Below are 17,713 nucleotides of genomic sequence, written 5' to 3' on the forward strand. Positions count from 1 at the left end.
TATCTATCGGCCGTCAGATAAATTGGACGTGTATAGGCACTTGAAGACCGATTTGTTGTGTCGGGCGATCGATTGGGTCTGGCCATACGAAAGCCAATCCCGTATGTGTTCCTAACCTACACTGAAGCGCCAAAGAAACTGGCATAGGGATGCATATTCAAATACAGAGATACGCAAACAGGCAGAATACAATGCTACGGTCGGCAACGCCTACATAAGACAACAAGTGTCTGACGCAGTTGTTAGATCGGTTACTCCTGCTACAATGGCAGGTTATCAAGATATAAGTGAGTTTGAACGTGGTGTTATAGTCGGCGTACGAGCGATGAGACACAGCATTTCCGAGGAAGCGATGAAGTGGTGATTTTCCCGTACGACCATTTCACGAGTGTACCGTGAATATCAGGAACCCTTTACAATATCAAATCTCCGACATCGCTGTAGCCGGAAAAAGATCCAGCAAGAAAGGGGCAAATGCGACTGAAGAGAATCATTCAACGTGACAGAAGTGCAATCCTGCCAATTGCTCCAGATTTAAATTCTGACCATCAAAAAGTATCAGCGTGCGAACCATTCAACGAAACATCATCGATATATGTATCCGAAGCCGAAGGCCCACTCCCATACCCTTCATGACTGCACGACACACAGCTTTACGCCTTATTTGGGCCCGTCAGTACCGACATTGGACTGTTGATGACTGCAAACATGTTGCCTGGTTGGATGAAAAAATGGAGTGATATGGGACCCATGATACGACTCTGACAGGTGACGCGTAAGAAAGCATCCTGTCTGATCACCTGCATCTATTCACGTCCATCGTGCATTGCGACGGACTTCGGCATTTCCAGCAGGTCACTGCAACATTCCACACCTCCATAATTGCTACAGAGTGGCTCCAGGAACACTCTTCTAAGTTTAAACACTTCCGCTGGCCACCTAATTCCACAGACATGAATATTATTGAACATATCTGGGATGCCTTGCAACGCACTGTTCAGAAGAGATCTCCACCCCCTCGTACTCTTACGGAGTTATGGACAGCCATGCAGGATTCATGGTGTCAGTACCCTCCAGCACTACTTCAGACATTAGTTGAGTCCACGCCACGTCATGTTACGGCTCTTCTGCGTGCTCGCGGGGACCATACACGATACTAGGCAGATGAAACAGTTTCTTCAGTTCTTCACTGCATCTTGTATCACGTGCTCGGGAAACGAATGTAGTTCCTTTGTGAGTGGTTCCGCTGAGAATCGTTATACCTCCATCGTGAGTGGTTCCACTGTCAAATATGATGGGTGATTAGGCACACATGTGCTTTGTGAGTGTCGGTACCTCAATGATGTGAGAGATGAGTGGCTTATAGTTTATCTATCTAGTGTCTTGTATTTGCTTGCGGAGAGGTCTTGTAGCTTCTATTCGAAATCTGATTGATTCCATATCTCAGCGACATAATGGTAGTGATTTAATCGACGTAGAAATAAGTCTGCATGTCTTACGAGAGGACGACCTGAAAGTCTCGCGTGAGTACTGTGCGGAATCTCGAGCAATTAAATTAAGACTGAAGGTCCAATGTGTGTTAGATGGCCACTCGGTGGTGTTGTCTGAGGACGTTGGTTTTGTGAGAGCCGTGTCAGAGAAAGTATTAAATTTGAATAGCTGTATTTTAATTTGTTGCGATCTTGTTAGTTGGTGGACGAGGCTGGGCGTGCTTAAATGTCGCCGCCGTGTGTTCCTCTGTACTTGTCTTGAGTGTTTCAATTGCGATTTTGGTATTACTTTTCTGTTCATTAGCGTGTGGCTTCAGGAGAGCCATTGTGCGTTTTGGTTGGTTTCAACTGTAGATCGTTAAGGGGCAAATATGTTACATGCTACTAAACCAACATAAAGTTTACTACTCCAATTTTATTAAAATGGGGTCGTAATGAATAGGTTATGCAGTAGTTAATTACAATTATTAGATCTCCTGTGGTACGATACATACCGAATTAAGTAGAAAATGTCCTGTTTTACAGGCTACTGGAGTCGTAAGTTTTACGCGGGTTTGGTAATCTAGGGTTAAGAACAAAGCTTCTTGTAGGTATTGTATGTACACGTTTTATATTTGTACAAGTTGCTTGGACATGTTCCATATTTGTCTGTGTTGCTTGTGTTACGGACGTGTCCATAGTTATTAAGTTGAACTGATCTAGTATATAATGAAAAATGGACGTGTGTTTGTTGTCGCCTTGGTCAACTTCTCAGTGGCGGTCTTAATGTGATATGTTGCTGAGTCCTACAGCGAGAATTGTTCTTATAATGTAGTGATTAACCAGCCTAAGACGTTGCTTCTCATGATGGCAAACACTGTAGGGCGGGTTTTACTGTCAGTCAGGCTAGTGCCCGTTTAGTTATAAAGGCGTTATGTCCCTGCTTTAAGCTATGGCTAGTGCCGATGAGTATAGTCATAGACGTTGGTGCGGCCTACTGGCATAGTTATGTGATACCAAGCTAATTAAAGTCACCTAATTGTGAGTGCTGTAGTTTAAGTAGCCTTGGGTGTAGGTTAGAGCGGCTGCTACTGTCTACTAATGTTTTGTAGCGTTTAGTACTAAGTGGGTAGGTGGAGATATGTCAACTACGCAACTACTTGATGGTGATGCTCATGTTTTACCCACTGTGCTTGTTTTAACACTTAATATTTATTGAAGCCGGAATTTTATTAATGCTTTTCTGATTTAGTTAATTTTTATTTTGCTTTTAACTGTAAATGGACAATTGCTCGGAGCGAGACCTAGTTATTTATTCAGATCTCTGTTGCAGAGCAAGTGTGTTGCGCTTTCCGTACGTCTTACTCTTCCTCCAGCTGGCTCACTCAAGGGACGCCAGCTGTTCCAAACTGGCGCCGCATTCGGGGAATTGCTGGCGGAATTTGACAGAAGAGAAAAGAAATAAATTTTTTTTTGGAAGTCAGCTCAAAAGAACATCGGTCGCAAACACACAAGCATTCTCCCACCCAAACTCCCTGCCGTTTCACTCGTCATTTCAATATTTACCCTGCAATGAAAGATAGGCAGCATCTGTATGGATCGTTACTCCTCCGACTTTGGCAAATCGATGTTTTCATAGATACAGATAGTTACTTCTTCCACTATCGATGTCTTCGAAGCAGGGATGTCTTTGAGCCTGGGCCAAGGGAACCGCGCGTTCGGCTTCGCTTTGTCTGTTAAGGTGCGAGTAGGCGGGCCATTGTTTACGGCATTATTTGGCCCCGGAAGGCTGCCATCAACATTGCTGCGATGTGGTAGCAATAGACTGCTGTTTTTCTTTGAGGCTGGGCAAAACTTATTGGTGATTTTGTAGGCTGTTGCAAGTAGCTGCCGACCTATTACCAAGGGGTTGCTAGTGTTACACACCAAGGGTGCAGAATATTTCGTATTGCACAGCAATATCTATCTTTGTGCTTGTGTGTATAAGCTTCCCTATCGCTCTCGCCTTTGTTTCCTACTTGTCTCACTGATAGCGCTGCAGTTTCGTGTCTGAGCGAAAACAATATCGTTTCGCTTTTGTTCGAAAGTTTGCACGCGTACACCAAGCCAAATATACTGCAATTGTTCGTTGTAGTGAGTTGGTTGTGTACAGCATTGAAGAGTTAACGAACGAGAGACCTATCAATTTTATATATGCGATTCATCTATGACCAGAGCTGCGGGACGACGAAAGAAATGTCTACAAAGATCGGAATCCGAAGAAAACAGCTGGCATGTTGTTACTGATGAGCTCAGAATCACGCGTGACGAGGCACACAAAAAAGTTCCGAAGTCTTCGAATCTATGGCAAATTCGAGGCAAAGAAATTGCGTAGGAGGCAGGAATTGATAGTGGAGTGTGCTGGTGAACAAAAATATAATTTAGATTACTTCAAACTTCCCTTAATGAAATATGTCGGTGCTTCTACCAAAGCTTTGCATACTTCTGGTACCATGAGACCAATTGACGAATAATGAACTTTAAAGAGGTACATTAAACTTTTGAAAGTTAAACACCGAAAGGTGGTCACCAGTCGGGCTGTATCTGATACACACTCTCTTGTACTCGTATCGGTTTTTGTAATTTTCGGACCAGTTGCCTGTACGGGACAATCGAAATCGATTTTTGATCTTTTTGTAAAATTTTGGAATTGACATAACTTCACTAGTTAAATCTTCTGAAGCATTCCCCTGGAGCACTAAACAAAAGGAAAACGTTACATTGGTACTAAACCAGTGTCAACAAACCGCTGGAGTCAGGCAATAAATAATTCAGCCATTGTTTTCAACATTTGCCATGCCGATACGAACAAGTGTCACTCTCGTGTCCAGACTGGCGGGAACCGCTAAGAGATAGCAACTGCAATTTTACGAGGGTTTAGTAATATAGGGTTAAAAAAGAAACCACCCACAAAGACCGATTCCTCATGCTCTTTCTTACTTGATACCTTTATACAACGTATGTTATAATAACAGCCGCCTTCAAAGACTTAATATTAAAAGTTAGGACATCTTGCTGAATTCTTAGCTACTCACTGTAGTTCAAGAAGATGAAGACCCAGCCCACTGAAGTTCCTTCTTCGCAGCAAGTTTTTTCGTTTTTTCTGTTTCAGCTTTTGTGTTCATACGCCTTATTCTAATGAAGGTAATTTCAAATCCCTCCGAAACGTTTCGCTGCTGATTCCTCCGAAAAAATGATGAAAGCAAAAAAAGTTTATCGCTTGCTACATGTTTTACAGTACGTACAGTAAAACGTTAGCATCAGGCAAGAAGTATTAATTTATTAGTTCTTTGCCACTAACTCGGATCGCAACACATTTTGCAGAGAGTATTCACATATACCGCTACATGTGTCTGCAAAATTATACCACTGATCGGCACATAATTCAGGGAATATGGCGCCATAAAGGTTGAGATGCATCAAAAATTTACTTTTCTTAAAGCGGAGCGCAAATTGCTTAGATTATACTCATCCAGTATTTCATAAGGCGAACAGTGAGCGACTTCCAACGAACTTTATACATAGTGCCTATAGACAACCTACAAAATGGTGTACCCCGGGCAACGGACTGCTAAGGAAGGACAGCGAAAAGTCTACACCATCGGCAGCCATACTAGATCAAAGATTTCTCATGGCTATTCAAGACAACAGCACACGAAAATGAACTGTAACTTGGGCTCATCTCAGAGCCAAACAAAATTTTGGGCCAAGTATCCATGATTTACCGATCAATGTAGAAGGACTGTCAAATGTGACTACCTGAGCAAACTGTCCATTGATCACAACACCGATATCAAAGCTCTTCAAGAATGAATGAAGATAAATGAAGATAATGTAAAAAACGTAAGGCTGCAGGATACCTGCCATTAACGGTACATGGTTCTGTCATATGTGTAAGAAATAGCCTCCCCGATTTTAAGAGAGTTAGTTGCCAAGAGATCAGTACCATCAAAGTGATTACTCTGGAGCTGAGTGAAATTTAACTATGGTTTAAGTCCACAAACTACCAATCGTTCAGTGGCCCATTCCATTCCTTCCAAATGTATCACACCCGTGTACATACTTAGGTGACTTCAATAGCCATCACACACAACCTGGGGTTATAAAAACAGTGATGAAAATGGAGAAAAACTAGTAGAACTGACAGAAGGAAAAAAACTCTTAGTTATGACTCTAAAGAAATGAAAACCTTTCGTTCTGCTAGATGGCACATTCATACCAATCCTGGCCTGTGCTTTCCTTCTACTGATGAAAACACACTTCCTCTGAGTCACACTAGAAAAGTCCTAAAAAGCCTCCCAAAAAGCCATCATCGCCCCACGTAGGGATTGAGATATCTGTCATAATTTTCATTAACTAGTCAAGAAGGAATTTCAGGAGAGGTAACTGGGATCAGTATAGGAAACTCAGGAGGTCGACAGTAAACTTGCGTTGGATAGCTCCAAAAGTAGAAAACTATAAGAGATTTGTGTGAGTCATTATTAGTGCAGCCATACAGCCAAACGTGCAGTACGACGAGGGCTCAAAAACATTACATTCCTTGCCTGGGTGACGCAGCAGAAAACTTGTAAGCAGAATACCAACAGGATGAAAACCCTAACGCTGGTAAAAGAAAACTAGAAGAGCTAAATGAAGCGAGAAATTGGAGATCGATGGACTTAATTTGAACTTTAGATTTTACTCATTTAAACAGAAAGGCCTGGACGTTATTAAGGAAACTTGGCACTACAACCAATTTTTGCGATCAGCAACTGAAGATAATCCCATCACAACAGAGAATCAGGAGGTTAGGGGGTCCCTGTAGACTCAACCACCAGGGAAAAGATAAAGGATGAAGTGAATAAAACCAATAGCTACCTTCATTTTAATACCACCTTATCAGATTCTTTTAACGAAAGAGATGTAAATGAGGGTATCAAAACATTGAAAATGAGGAAAGAAGCAAGACTGGACGGAATATTCCCTGAATTTATAAAACATGTTGGGGAACATGAAAGAAGAAGATGGCTGAAGAGGTTCTACAACGATGTACTCAAGACTGAAAAAGTACCTCAATAGTTCAAGATTGCTCATACATTAGTAATCCTCAAATCCGGAAAGCCAGTAGATGACTCCTCAAGTTACAGCCCAATGCGCTCTGAGCGTCTGCTTTAAACTACTCGAACGACTTATCGTTAACAGAATTCAAGCAATAATAAATAATACAACTGCAACATAACAGGCTGGGTTCAGAAGCCAGCGCAAGTGCTGTGAACAGATTCTAGCCTTGACGTCCTATATTGAGGCTCGATTCTAGAAGACATCGGTGGCCTTTGTTGATCTGTCAGCAGCATATGATACTGTGTCGTTTAGATGGACTACTGCTGAAGCTAAAGAAGCATGTCCCAAGTTTAGATTTCTGACTCTACTATTTACTACTGTAGAACACCTGACTCCAGACGATTATGCCCACCAGTTGGAGTTTTGTACCCGAGTGCAACAAGCTATGGAAGGTGATGACGACTTTGCGGAAACATTCATATTCAGCGACGAGGCAACTATCCATCCGTCGTGAAAGTGAATCGTCCCAATGTGAGAGTGTGGGGTACTGAACTGTTGCAAGTCCATGTGGAATTGGAAAGGGATTAGCCAAAAGTGAATGTCTTCTGTGCTATATCCAAGACAAAGGTGTGTAGCTCTTTTTTCTTCATCGAGCAGACGATGATAGGTTCCGTGTACCTGTGTATGTTGGAGTTGTGGTTGTTGCTACAACTGACTGCTGATTTCTCGACTTTCGCCTTTCAACAGCGTTGGACTCTACTTCACTAGAGCACAACTGTTCGTGCCTTTCTCAACAGAGAACTGCCACATCACTGGATAGGGCGCGCTAGTCTAGCTGACGTTCCAATATGACCATGGCCCCCCATATCGTCAAGATCTCACGCCACACTCCATGCGATTAATTTCTGAGTTACGTTAAGGACAAAGCTTATGTACCCAAATGCCAATAACGCTACTAGAACCGTAGGAACACATCACGATTGTTCTGACGACATCAACGGATCATGCTAGTGAACATATCTACAAATCTGGGATGCCGCTTGGATGTGTACTGGGTGACCAAGGGCGCACACAATGAACGTCTGTAGAATGTACTAGAAACTTTGGAGTGTACCTATCTTTTCAAGTATCCCCTGTCTTTGTATGTCGTGTACTTGTAAATAAATGGTGCTCTGAAACTCGATGAATCGTTTAGACTAACCCTGTACAGTGCATGGTAAAGTCGTTTCAATGTTTTGCTAAAGCTGTGTGGCGTTGGCCACGAATGTTGTTCACTTCTGCATATACATTAAGGAAAGACCAGAACAGCATTTTCAAAGAGAAAGAAATGTCGAATCAGCTGAGCGCCCAGTGGCACCTCTGGACGTGTGGCGCGGCCTGATGTCTCCTCTCATTGGGGGCGGTGAGCTGACAGCCATCAGTTGTGCCCTCAAGGACGCAGCAGTGACCTAGATGACGCATCGCCGGCTAGCATGCGTCACAGAGACATAAGTTTCCATGTACTGTTTATCAACAAACCAGCGACTATTCTCTCACTGAATAAGAAAATAATGTATCACGTTAAGGCAATTTGTTTTATATCATTACCTACTAAATTAAGTAATACACGAGTTATAATAGTGTTTTTCAGGAATATTATATTACCATATACATTTAATGTGTCTTCTTTAACGTATATTTAATGTATTATGATTTTCCAGAGAAATGTAGGGTCTGACGCTTATTGCTGAAACAACCGGTTTTCAGCTACTTCTGTTGTTTTCCTCTCCAGTTTAACCAGACTATTAAAACCGCTCAAAATAGCCGGTTTCTGAAATAACCCACTTCCGGCTTTCTGACTGTTTTTACTTCCAGCGACAAACCTAGACTTCGAATAAATATTGATGAATTCTAATGAAGGTGAAGGAGAGGAGACAACGATCGATATGAGGTTGAGGCTGTGGCAGAAATCGGTCTCATTGTCTCCAACAAAACTGGTAAATTATTGTCTCTGCTATGCTATACCGATTCTTATTTCTTCCGTTTTTTGCTACTTTCCAACTGCAGATATTGTTACTACAGTAGTGCTGATTGCTTTTCCCAATTTCTGTAACACCCAATATTTCAAAGCAATGGAAATTTTACGCATAAAGCTAACTCGTTTTTTAAAAACGTTTTATTTAATAACCAAAAATTTTAGCTCTAAAATTGATATGCTGGTTTTTTTACCTGGTTACTAGTATAAAATAGAAAAAAGTGTTATAAGCAAGACCAAACAAATATCGAAAACTACCGGTTCTTCAGTAATAAAGTACCGGTATTGGTTTTAACCGGTCGGTCGGTCCTTCCCACCCCTAGAGTAATTGAGAAGGGATACTACATGCATCTGAATGTCATGACCAGCCCGTGAGTCACTTGCTGATTCTACAAGTACAACAACAAAAAATCCACAAATGGACAAATGATGAGGTTATTGAGTGCAATTTATTACATTCATATACTGTCGGAAAAATCGTTGATTACAATCACACAAAATAGCACAGCCAGATCATTAACAGTGATTATTATGTCTACTGGTTATGAATGTTATTCGACAGAAGGGACGGGCACATTAAAATTTAAAATAAAAATGCATTTTTGTACCTTGATAAGTGAAGACAGTATCGAACCTTTATTGTAACAGTATCGATAAAGCCTTAACGAGATTGGAGGTTGTTTAATTTTTAATTTTTTGAAATTTTTGGATAAAACCGTCTTAAAACCGTTTTGTTTGGGGGATATGTGGCTTTTATGCCACATTTGAGTCAACGTTTTATCATACAGTATATGAAGGCTCGCGCTGCTGTGAGTTAGTGAGACAGCAAGGTCGTTAGCCCATCCCATCCCACTCTGCAAGTAACAGGTGGACAAGAAACATGAGAACGATGCTGTGTTGTGCCGGAGAGTGAAGAGAGAGCAGTGATTCACATACTAGGGTTAGCGCCAAGACACGTAACTTTTACTACCTACTGTACGTTTAATGTTTAAATGTTTGTACACGGTTCTAACAGTACTGAAGACCTTATCCGCACTGACAGTTTTCTAACTGTAGTTTGCCTAAACTGACAATAAAGCTTAATCAGAGATTTTATTTAATGTTGCAAATGGTTGGTGGATTAGATCGAGCAATCGCAAAGGGGTCCTGAGAGGCAAGCTCGAAACAGTAGGCAGACCTCACTAGGCAGCTCGTAACTAGCTTTCACGCTGGCAGTATGTGTGCTATATAAGTTCTCGTCTCATTTACTTAACAGCGATGTAAAGCTTCATTCAACCTCGTTAACTGCCAGTAGGCAGTCTATTTACACTGGCAACATGTATCTGTGAGTGATTATTTCATAGTATCAAAAGTGAACTAAAGTAGAATTCTGCCTTCGACAATTTTGTAAAACCCAGTCTATGACTAGATATCAGGCAGGCAACACTTTTGTGCCACGTGCTATTATTCCGCCCGCGTAATGTGATTTAATATTTCAGCCTGCTTCGGAAAACGTTTATGTATGGTGTCGTACTGTTGTCGAAATCGTGTAGAGATTGTTTAAGAGAATTATCATGAAGCTCGATAAGTTGTAATTACACCCTGTGAATCTTAACGCAAACACTGCTTTTAGATTGGCTCTCAAATAGTATTCATTATAAGAACTCGTTTCCTGATTTGGAGACTGAAGCAATAAATCAGGTGACACCTTAGTATTTCACTGAAGTTACGTCGAAATGCTCCTATAAACCACTCCATATTTCACTGTCTGTTGAACGTAAGCTACGATCTGCGGCCGGTGGAAGAGACATCCGATGAGGACATCGAGACAACTTCAGAAGAAACGTGCTAAGCAAACTCCCTTTAACTGAGCTAGGGAAGAAACAGGGGAAAACTGCTAGAGCGGTTACTCGGGAAGTATTCGATGTAGCGCTCCACGTTCAACAATTCGCAGAGAACAACTTTCACGGTCAGCGTGTCTGACGCAGTGATGTGTCATAGTGGGGAACATCTCATTAATTTATTACTCAGTTTAGGAAGGGGTGGGCCCGCTGAAGTTAGTGACATTTTCGTTAAGGCTTGAAATATTCGAATCTGTCGCATAGTCCGATGGTTTTCTTACCTATCATCTGCCCCGATGTACGAGATCGTCAGACAGATAAATTTATATATTTTCTTGACAACCGAAAAAAGTCGAAACTTGAGATTTCGTACCTTCATATTCCACAGATTGTTAAAAAGCAATGAGTGTTGTATGTATTAGCCGTTGTGTTGAGCTGATGTACTCAAGATCAGGAACAGAACATTTTGAGAAACCTAGTACTTTGACGGAACACCTTGTTTTTCTCTGAGGTTAATAAAATTTTAAAAAATGAGAAACTTTTTTAATTTAGCAATTACTTCAATTTCAAATTATATCTAATACCACGGAAGTTGCGATGAAATTTTAAAAAATAATTAGTATCGTCAGAATGTCGAACAAAACAAAGTTCGTTTTATTAATTGTTTTTTTGGGGCGCACTTATTCAACCTGAGCAGAACAGCAGTGTTCCGCGGAACAAAGTTTGGGAAACCTTGGTCTAGAGTGGCACCGACGGCACATTTCACATTCTTGTAATAATTATTTTGTTTTGGCTACGCGTAACTGAATGGATGGAGTTTATGCTTTGCAATGTGCATTTCGCCTCAATTTACGGAAGCATCTACAGTGACTGAGATATTTCCAACGTATAATTTTTGAAGTCTTGACTGGAACAAAAGCGATCTTGTATCGCAATTTCAGAAAAACATAACCATTTGCGTTCTAGAGTGATTGTTTTTGTTAAATTTTCCACTTAGATACAACGCCTTCAACTTAATAATCTGACATTGTACTTTAAATTATAAGTAGTTCAGGTACTGAAACTTTGTTCCTCAATATGTTTTATTGTTTTTTATTAACAAGGATTGATATAACGTTTGATAACAGGAATGTTACAAGTTTCAGCTAATTACGGCCTAATTTTGATTTTAAAAATTAGTGATTTAACCAAATTGTGTCTATAATATCTATCTTAACTTTCTTCGTTCAATATAAGTTTATAATAGCATGACGAAGCAGGCACCATGGATTACACACCCTCCCATATCGTCAGCTGTGCACATTATTTGTATTCAAACAAATGAGTTTGCAGGTTTTTGTGTTTCAATGCTCAAGGCACAGTATACTGACATGGATCAGTTACAAGTTTCGTTGATTTGTCACTACATACATGTAAGCCGATGTCGAAATTGTGATTTTTCATGTAGTTACGAATATTATATGCATTTCAAAAATTCCATATTCCAGCTATCCCACTTGGTGCCCAAAGTGTGTTCTTTTTAAGACCTCAAACAGAAAGAAGAAATATCTACCACACCAGTAGCGTTTTCGGTATGTACATTTCATAAAACTCGTTGTCAATTATTGGTGTAAATAGAGTTAAAAACTAGCAATTCAATATTCAGAGCGGTGAGTGGGAAAACGTGTTCGTTTGGTAGACCAAAACGGCTTTTGTGCGATGACATGGTGGACGACCTAAGCTATCTGGGCGTTTTAGAAGACTGAAAGGAAGAACCCTTAGACCGATAGAGGTACAACAACTTTTTAAGGGAGAATTTGGTCCTCAGGATCTGTTTCGATGGGTGATAATCATTTGATGACGTGTGATAGAAGTGGCCATCTAATGTGTACAAATAACGAGGGAATCCGCTGATCTTTTTCTTGAACCGTTGTTGTTTGTTCTTTCATGGCCTGATGTGGTAGCTGACAGCTCTACCAGTTACTGCGCAAGTACATACTCATTCCTCCACAAAAACATCAAAAGGTAAAAATATGGAATCATACTGCATAAGTAGCCAAAGTAAAGTTGAATTTCTAAAATTTGGTTCTATCCTGCTAGAAATAGCCAATGTACTGTCGTACTTTTTTTTTTAATTTGCAAAGTTGAGGATTAATAGAATATACGAATATCTAACAGCTGAGACGAATATATATCTAAGTAAAGGAGACGAACATATACCACCGATACATCCTACAACATTATTTTCAAGGCCCTTAATCCTACATCGTATCGATGAATCCAGTACACATTTGGATTTTTTTTTACAATGACCAATTTAGAGTGTAAAAGTTGTTCCAATTTTAGTCACTATTAAGCCGAGGTGTTACCATGTTTTTCCATAACCTGTAGTTGCAGTTTCCTTCCATTAAGTATCACATCAGATGACGAACAGAGTAAAATAGAAGTGACTGACTGTATGAATAATGAGGTACAAAGGCAAAAGCAAAACTAAATCAAACCACAAAATACTAGCAAAGTACCAACTCTTTGCTTATTTGTTCTAGTTTTCTTTTACAATTGAAACGTGCCCACTAGTTGTCTGGCTGACCTGTTTCGTGAGGTCATAATTTGTGGAGCTCTGATGAAAATAATGAATTAATAACTTCAATGAGTATCAGAAATAATTGTGAAAGAGCCGGCCGAAGTGGCCGTGCGGTTAAAGGCGCTGCAGTCTGGACCTGCAAGACCGCTACGGTCGCAGGTTCGAATCCTGCCTCGGGCATGGATGTTTGTGATGTCCTTAGGTTAGTTAGGTTTAACTAGTTCTAAGTTCTAGGGGACTAATGACCTCAGCAGTTGAGTCCCATAGTGCTCAGAGCCATTGTGAAAGACAAGTAGTTAGTATCTTCGATATCTTGTCTTCTTCTAGTAACTACGCTGAAACGCCAAAGAAACTGGTATAGGCTTGCGTATTGAAATACAGAGATATGTAAACAGGCAGAATACGGCGCTGCGTTCAGAAACGCTTATATAAGACAACAAGTGTCTGGCGCAGTTGTTAGATCGGTTACTGCTGCTGCAATGGCAGGTTATCGAGGTATAAGTGAGTTTGAACGTGGTGTTATAGTCGGCGCACGAGCGATGGGCACAGCATCTCCAGGGTAGCGATGCAGTGGAGATCTTCCCGTACGACCATTTCAAGAGTGTACAGTGAATATCAGGAATCCGGTAAAATAGCAAATCTCCGACATCGCTGCGGCTGGAAAATGATCCTGCAAGAACGGGACCAACAACTACTGAAGAGAATCTTTCAACGTCACAGAAGTGCAGCCCTTCCGCAAATTGCTGCAGATTTCAATGCTGGGACATCAAGTGTCAGCGTGCGAACAATTCAACGAATCGTCATCGATATGGGCTTTCGGAGCCGAAGGCCAACTCTCATGTACCCATGATGACTGCACGACACAAAGCTTACTCCTCGCCTGTGCCCATCGACACCGACATTGGACTGTTGATGGCTCGAAACATGTTGCCTGGTCGGACGAGTCTCGTTTCAAATTGTATCGACCGGATGGATGTACACGGATATGGAGACAGCCTCATGAATCCATGGACGCTGCATGTCAGCAGGGGACTGTTCAAGCTAATGGAGACTCAGTAATGGTGTGGGGCGTGTGCAGTTGGAGTGATATGCGACAGGTACATAAGCATCCTGTCTGATCACCTGCATCCTTTCGTGTCAATTGTGCATTCCGACGGACTTGGGCAATTCCAGCAAGAATATGCGACACCCCACACGTCTAGAATTGCTAATGAGTGGCTCCAGGAACACTATTCTTAGTTTAAACACTTTCACTGGCTACCAGACTCCCCAGATATGAACATTATTAAGAGTATCACGTATGCCTTGCAACGTGCTGTTCAGAAGAGATTTCCACCCCCTCATACTCTTACGGATCTGTGGATATCCCTGCAGGATTCATGGTGTCAGTTCCCTTTAAAACTACATCAGACATTAGCCGAGTCCATGCCACGTCGTGTTGCGGCACTTCGGTGTGCTCGCGGGGGCCCTACACGATATTAGGCAGGTGTACCAGTTTCTTTGGCTCTTCAGTGTATTTTGGCAAAGAAGGCTCTATTTTGCCTGTGCTCATCTGTATTTTATGTACTCCCTGCTTCATTCGCAATGCGATGTTTTGCGTTAATTCTTATACTACGTGGCCCTCAAAGATGACATTAAGTTAGTCGATAATCTCATTTCTTTTGCCCCCCAACGCTTTCGTCTTTCTTAGCTTTACTCTCAATCCGTATTATATTTTCAACAGTCTTTATTCTATTCAACAGGCCCTGTAATTCGTCATCAGTTTCATAGAGGATAGCAGTTAATTCTTCTTCACTTTCACAGAGTCGTCAGCGGCACTTATCGCTGATGTTATTTCATCCTGGTTATTAATTACACTTTTGAATCTCTTCATTTCCTTCATTGGTTCTTCGATATACAGCTTGAACGACAGAGGAGAGAGTCTGTATCTCTGCTTGCGTTCCCTATCATCCTTAATCCGAGAATTTGTTGTAGGTCTTGTTTCCTCTTACCACTTCTATTTATTGTACATCACCTGTCTTTGGCAGTAGTGTATACTTGTTTATGTGAGGATTACGTTGTGGAACGCATTTTTTAGGTCGACACATTCTACAGTTGTCCCTTCCATTACCCAGCCTAACGTCATATGCCTTTATGTTACTTAAAGCCAAAATGATTGTTAGTTCTCCTTTCCTTTCTTTTGTTAATTATTGATGAATGTATGAACTGTGGAGTAGATTGCACGATATTTCTCACATTTATTTTCCACTTCGGGACTGTGGTCAATATTCTCTTGAAGCTCTGATGGTATATCTCAAGTCCCATACACTATATATTTCATTCACTAAATTATACAATGATTTGGTTGTCACTTCTCCCGATGATTTTATGCATTACAAAGGAATGTTGTCCATCTCTGTTTGATCACTAGGCTTCCAAGGCTCATTCTAACTCTGTCATAAACCGATTTCCCAGAAACTTCGCTCAGTGAAAGAGGAGTCAAAAAAAGCGAACAAGTGTCTCGGCTTACCCGCAAACAGTTGAGAGAAAACTACAGTTAAAGTTTTCGAGGCACTTAACATGCCTTGCAGTGGACGGCAATCTCAACCGAAATGGTGGCACAGTGGATGGAGTCGCAGACTGTCAGTTTTGTGCTCCGAGATCGAGATCTGATTTTTTTTTCATTTATCTACTTATTTGTCATTTATCTATCCATGTCGGCTCGTAGAAACCTTAGAAAAATAGAAAATCCGAACGCGACAAGCATTACGCGAATACATCTCTGCCACAGAGACATTTCTTGGCATGAATCTCACTCGGGAAAGAAACGTCGCTAACATTGGTGATGGTTTCACACGTTAACAGTAATTTCGCGAACATTAGTGATGGTTTCACACGCTGACAGTAATTTCGCGGCAGACCAGACGTAACGGACCGCTTTACCGAGAATTGGCGCTTGCAGTTGATTGTTAATCAAGACACACTACATGAATTTTATCGAAAACAATTTCATATAGCTTCCTCATTTATTTATTTAATTTCGTTCACAGCTGTAAAATCAGTAGAGGAATAAGGACACGTTACTTCAACATACATTGGAAACATTCGTGTAGTAATCTTCTACGGACATATATCAGATTCTACAAAACAGTGCCGCCGCTTCGGTTGATTTATTTACTCGCTAAAAGGCACCTGAAGTACCTCGAAAACTTTGATCGTCATTTTGTTAGAAACAATTGAATATCTACAGATAAGCCGAGACACGTTTTATCTTATTTTGGCTCCTCTTCCACTGAACGAAGTTTCTGGAAAATCTCGTTACCGCACTTGACGTGTTCCCCTCGTCAGTTTTACATACTCTCTCTTTCCTCTTCGTTCAACAGTGGAATTCCTTTTGGACTCTCTTTGTTGACGCCTTTTGCACTTAAATTCTCTGACGCAACGCCCACTTTTGTTGCCGAAAAGATTCATCTAGTGAAGTGTACAGAATAGAACACAGCTGGAGATGGTCGGAGTTTAAATCTTCACTACTGACGGGCGAAGAAAAGCTTTTGCGCTCGTATTCCTTAAAGATCATTCTTTCGTTAGTAGCCTGATAGCCGAGTCCTTATGAGAAAGTGCCCTGAGTTTCGCCTTTAAGTAGGTGCCCTCTGGCCAAGGCTAACATATCTCACTTTCTTTACTGAAGGAATTTTGAACTATTTCACTTTGCAACTACTCAGTGAGGTAGTATGCAGACATAGGCATCAGAACCGTCTGTTTGACAATCACGGTGGTATGAGCACATTTGCGGTAATCGACAGCCTGTAGCCAACTGTGGTATTTACCACTCAGTGATGTGTGCAGTGATCCCGGCCTCGCCCAGTTTTAATCCGCCATATAGTTCCTAGAGCAAATGACATTTTAATAACCCCACGATTAGGCAAAATGTATTTAGTCATGTCACATTATCAGAGCTCACATATAATACATATTTATACGAAACTTCTCACCCAGTTTACTGTCTCAGATACAAGATAACATGACAGTGGTTGCAATCTTCCGCCGATGCCTGGCATGCTAATACGGGTCCCAACACTCAGTGCGTTTACTATAATACGTGTTCGAATTGTTGAGTGACGCAGCTCCAATCTTGTAGGTATGCAAGAATGTGCATCATTTTAGCAATCCAAATAAAGGTTACAAGCAAAATTAGCACCTAAAGTATGTCACTACTAGATGTTAGCTTACCGGTGGCAGTGGAGAAATGCAAACTGATCTAAATGAAATTGTAATTAAATAAAATGTATGCGCGGTTACGAATACGGACAACCTTCGGCTGCATACTGGAATGACGACAATGAAAATTTGTGCCGGAGCGGGAATCGAAGTCGGATTTCCCTCTTCATGGGAGAAGTTGCTTTGACCGCTTTCTCTATCAGCGCACGACTCACGGGCAGGTCCAAACTTCCATATACCGTTGTCCGCATGTCTACAACCTACACTCGTACACAAAATGTAATTCTCGTACTAAACAGGCACCCCAATATCGTAAATTATAGTTGTGCATCTTGTTCCATGGTGTTTCGTCATACAGCCTCATTTGCAAGTTTTGATACTATCGGCAAATTTATTTGTTCTCATGAGTAATTGAATCCAATACAGCCGCTATGTTGGAGAAAGACCGTTCCTGTCGAAACGGCGATTCGAACAGTTCGACTTACCAGAGGTCAGAAAGCGCGCGAGCGCGTCACATATTGTCATCCCTGTTAAGTCATATGCCGCCGTGGTAACGGTTACACATTAACTA

The sequence above is a fragment of the Schistocerca piceifrons genome, chromosome 1 (genome assembly GCF_021461385.2).
Source record: "Schistocerca piceifrons isolate TAMUIC-IGC-003096 chromosome 1, iqSchPice1.1, whole genome shotgun sequence".
NCBI lineage: Eukaryota > Metazoa > Arthropoda > Insecta > Orthoptera > Acrididae > Schistocerca > Schistocerca piceifrons.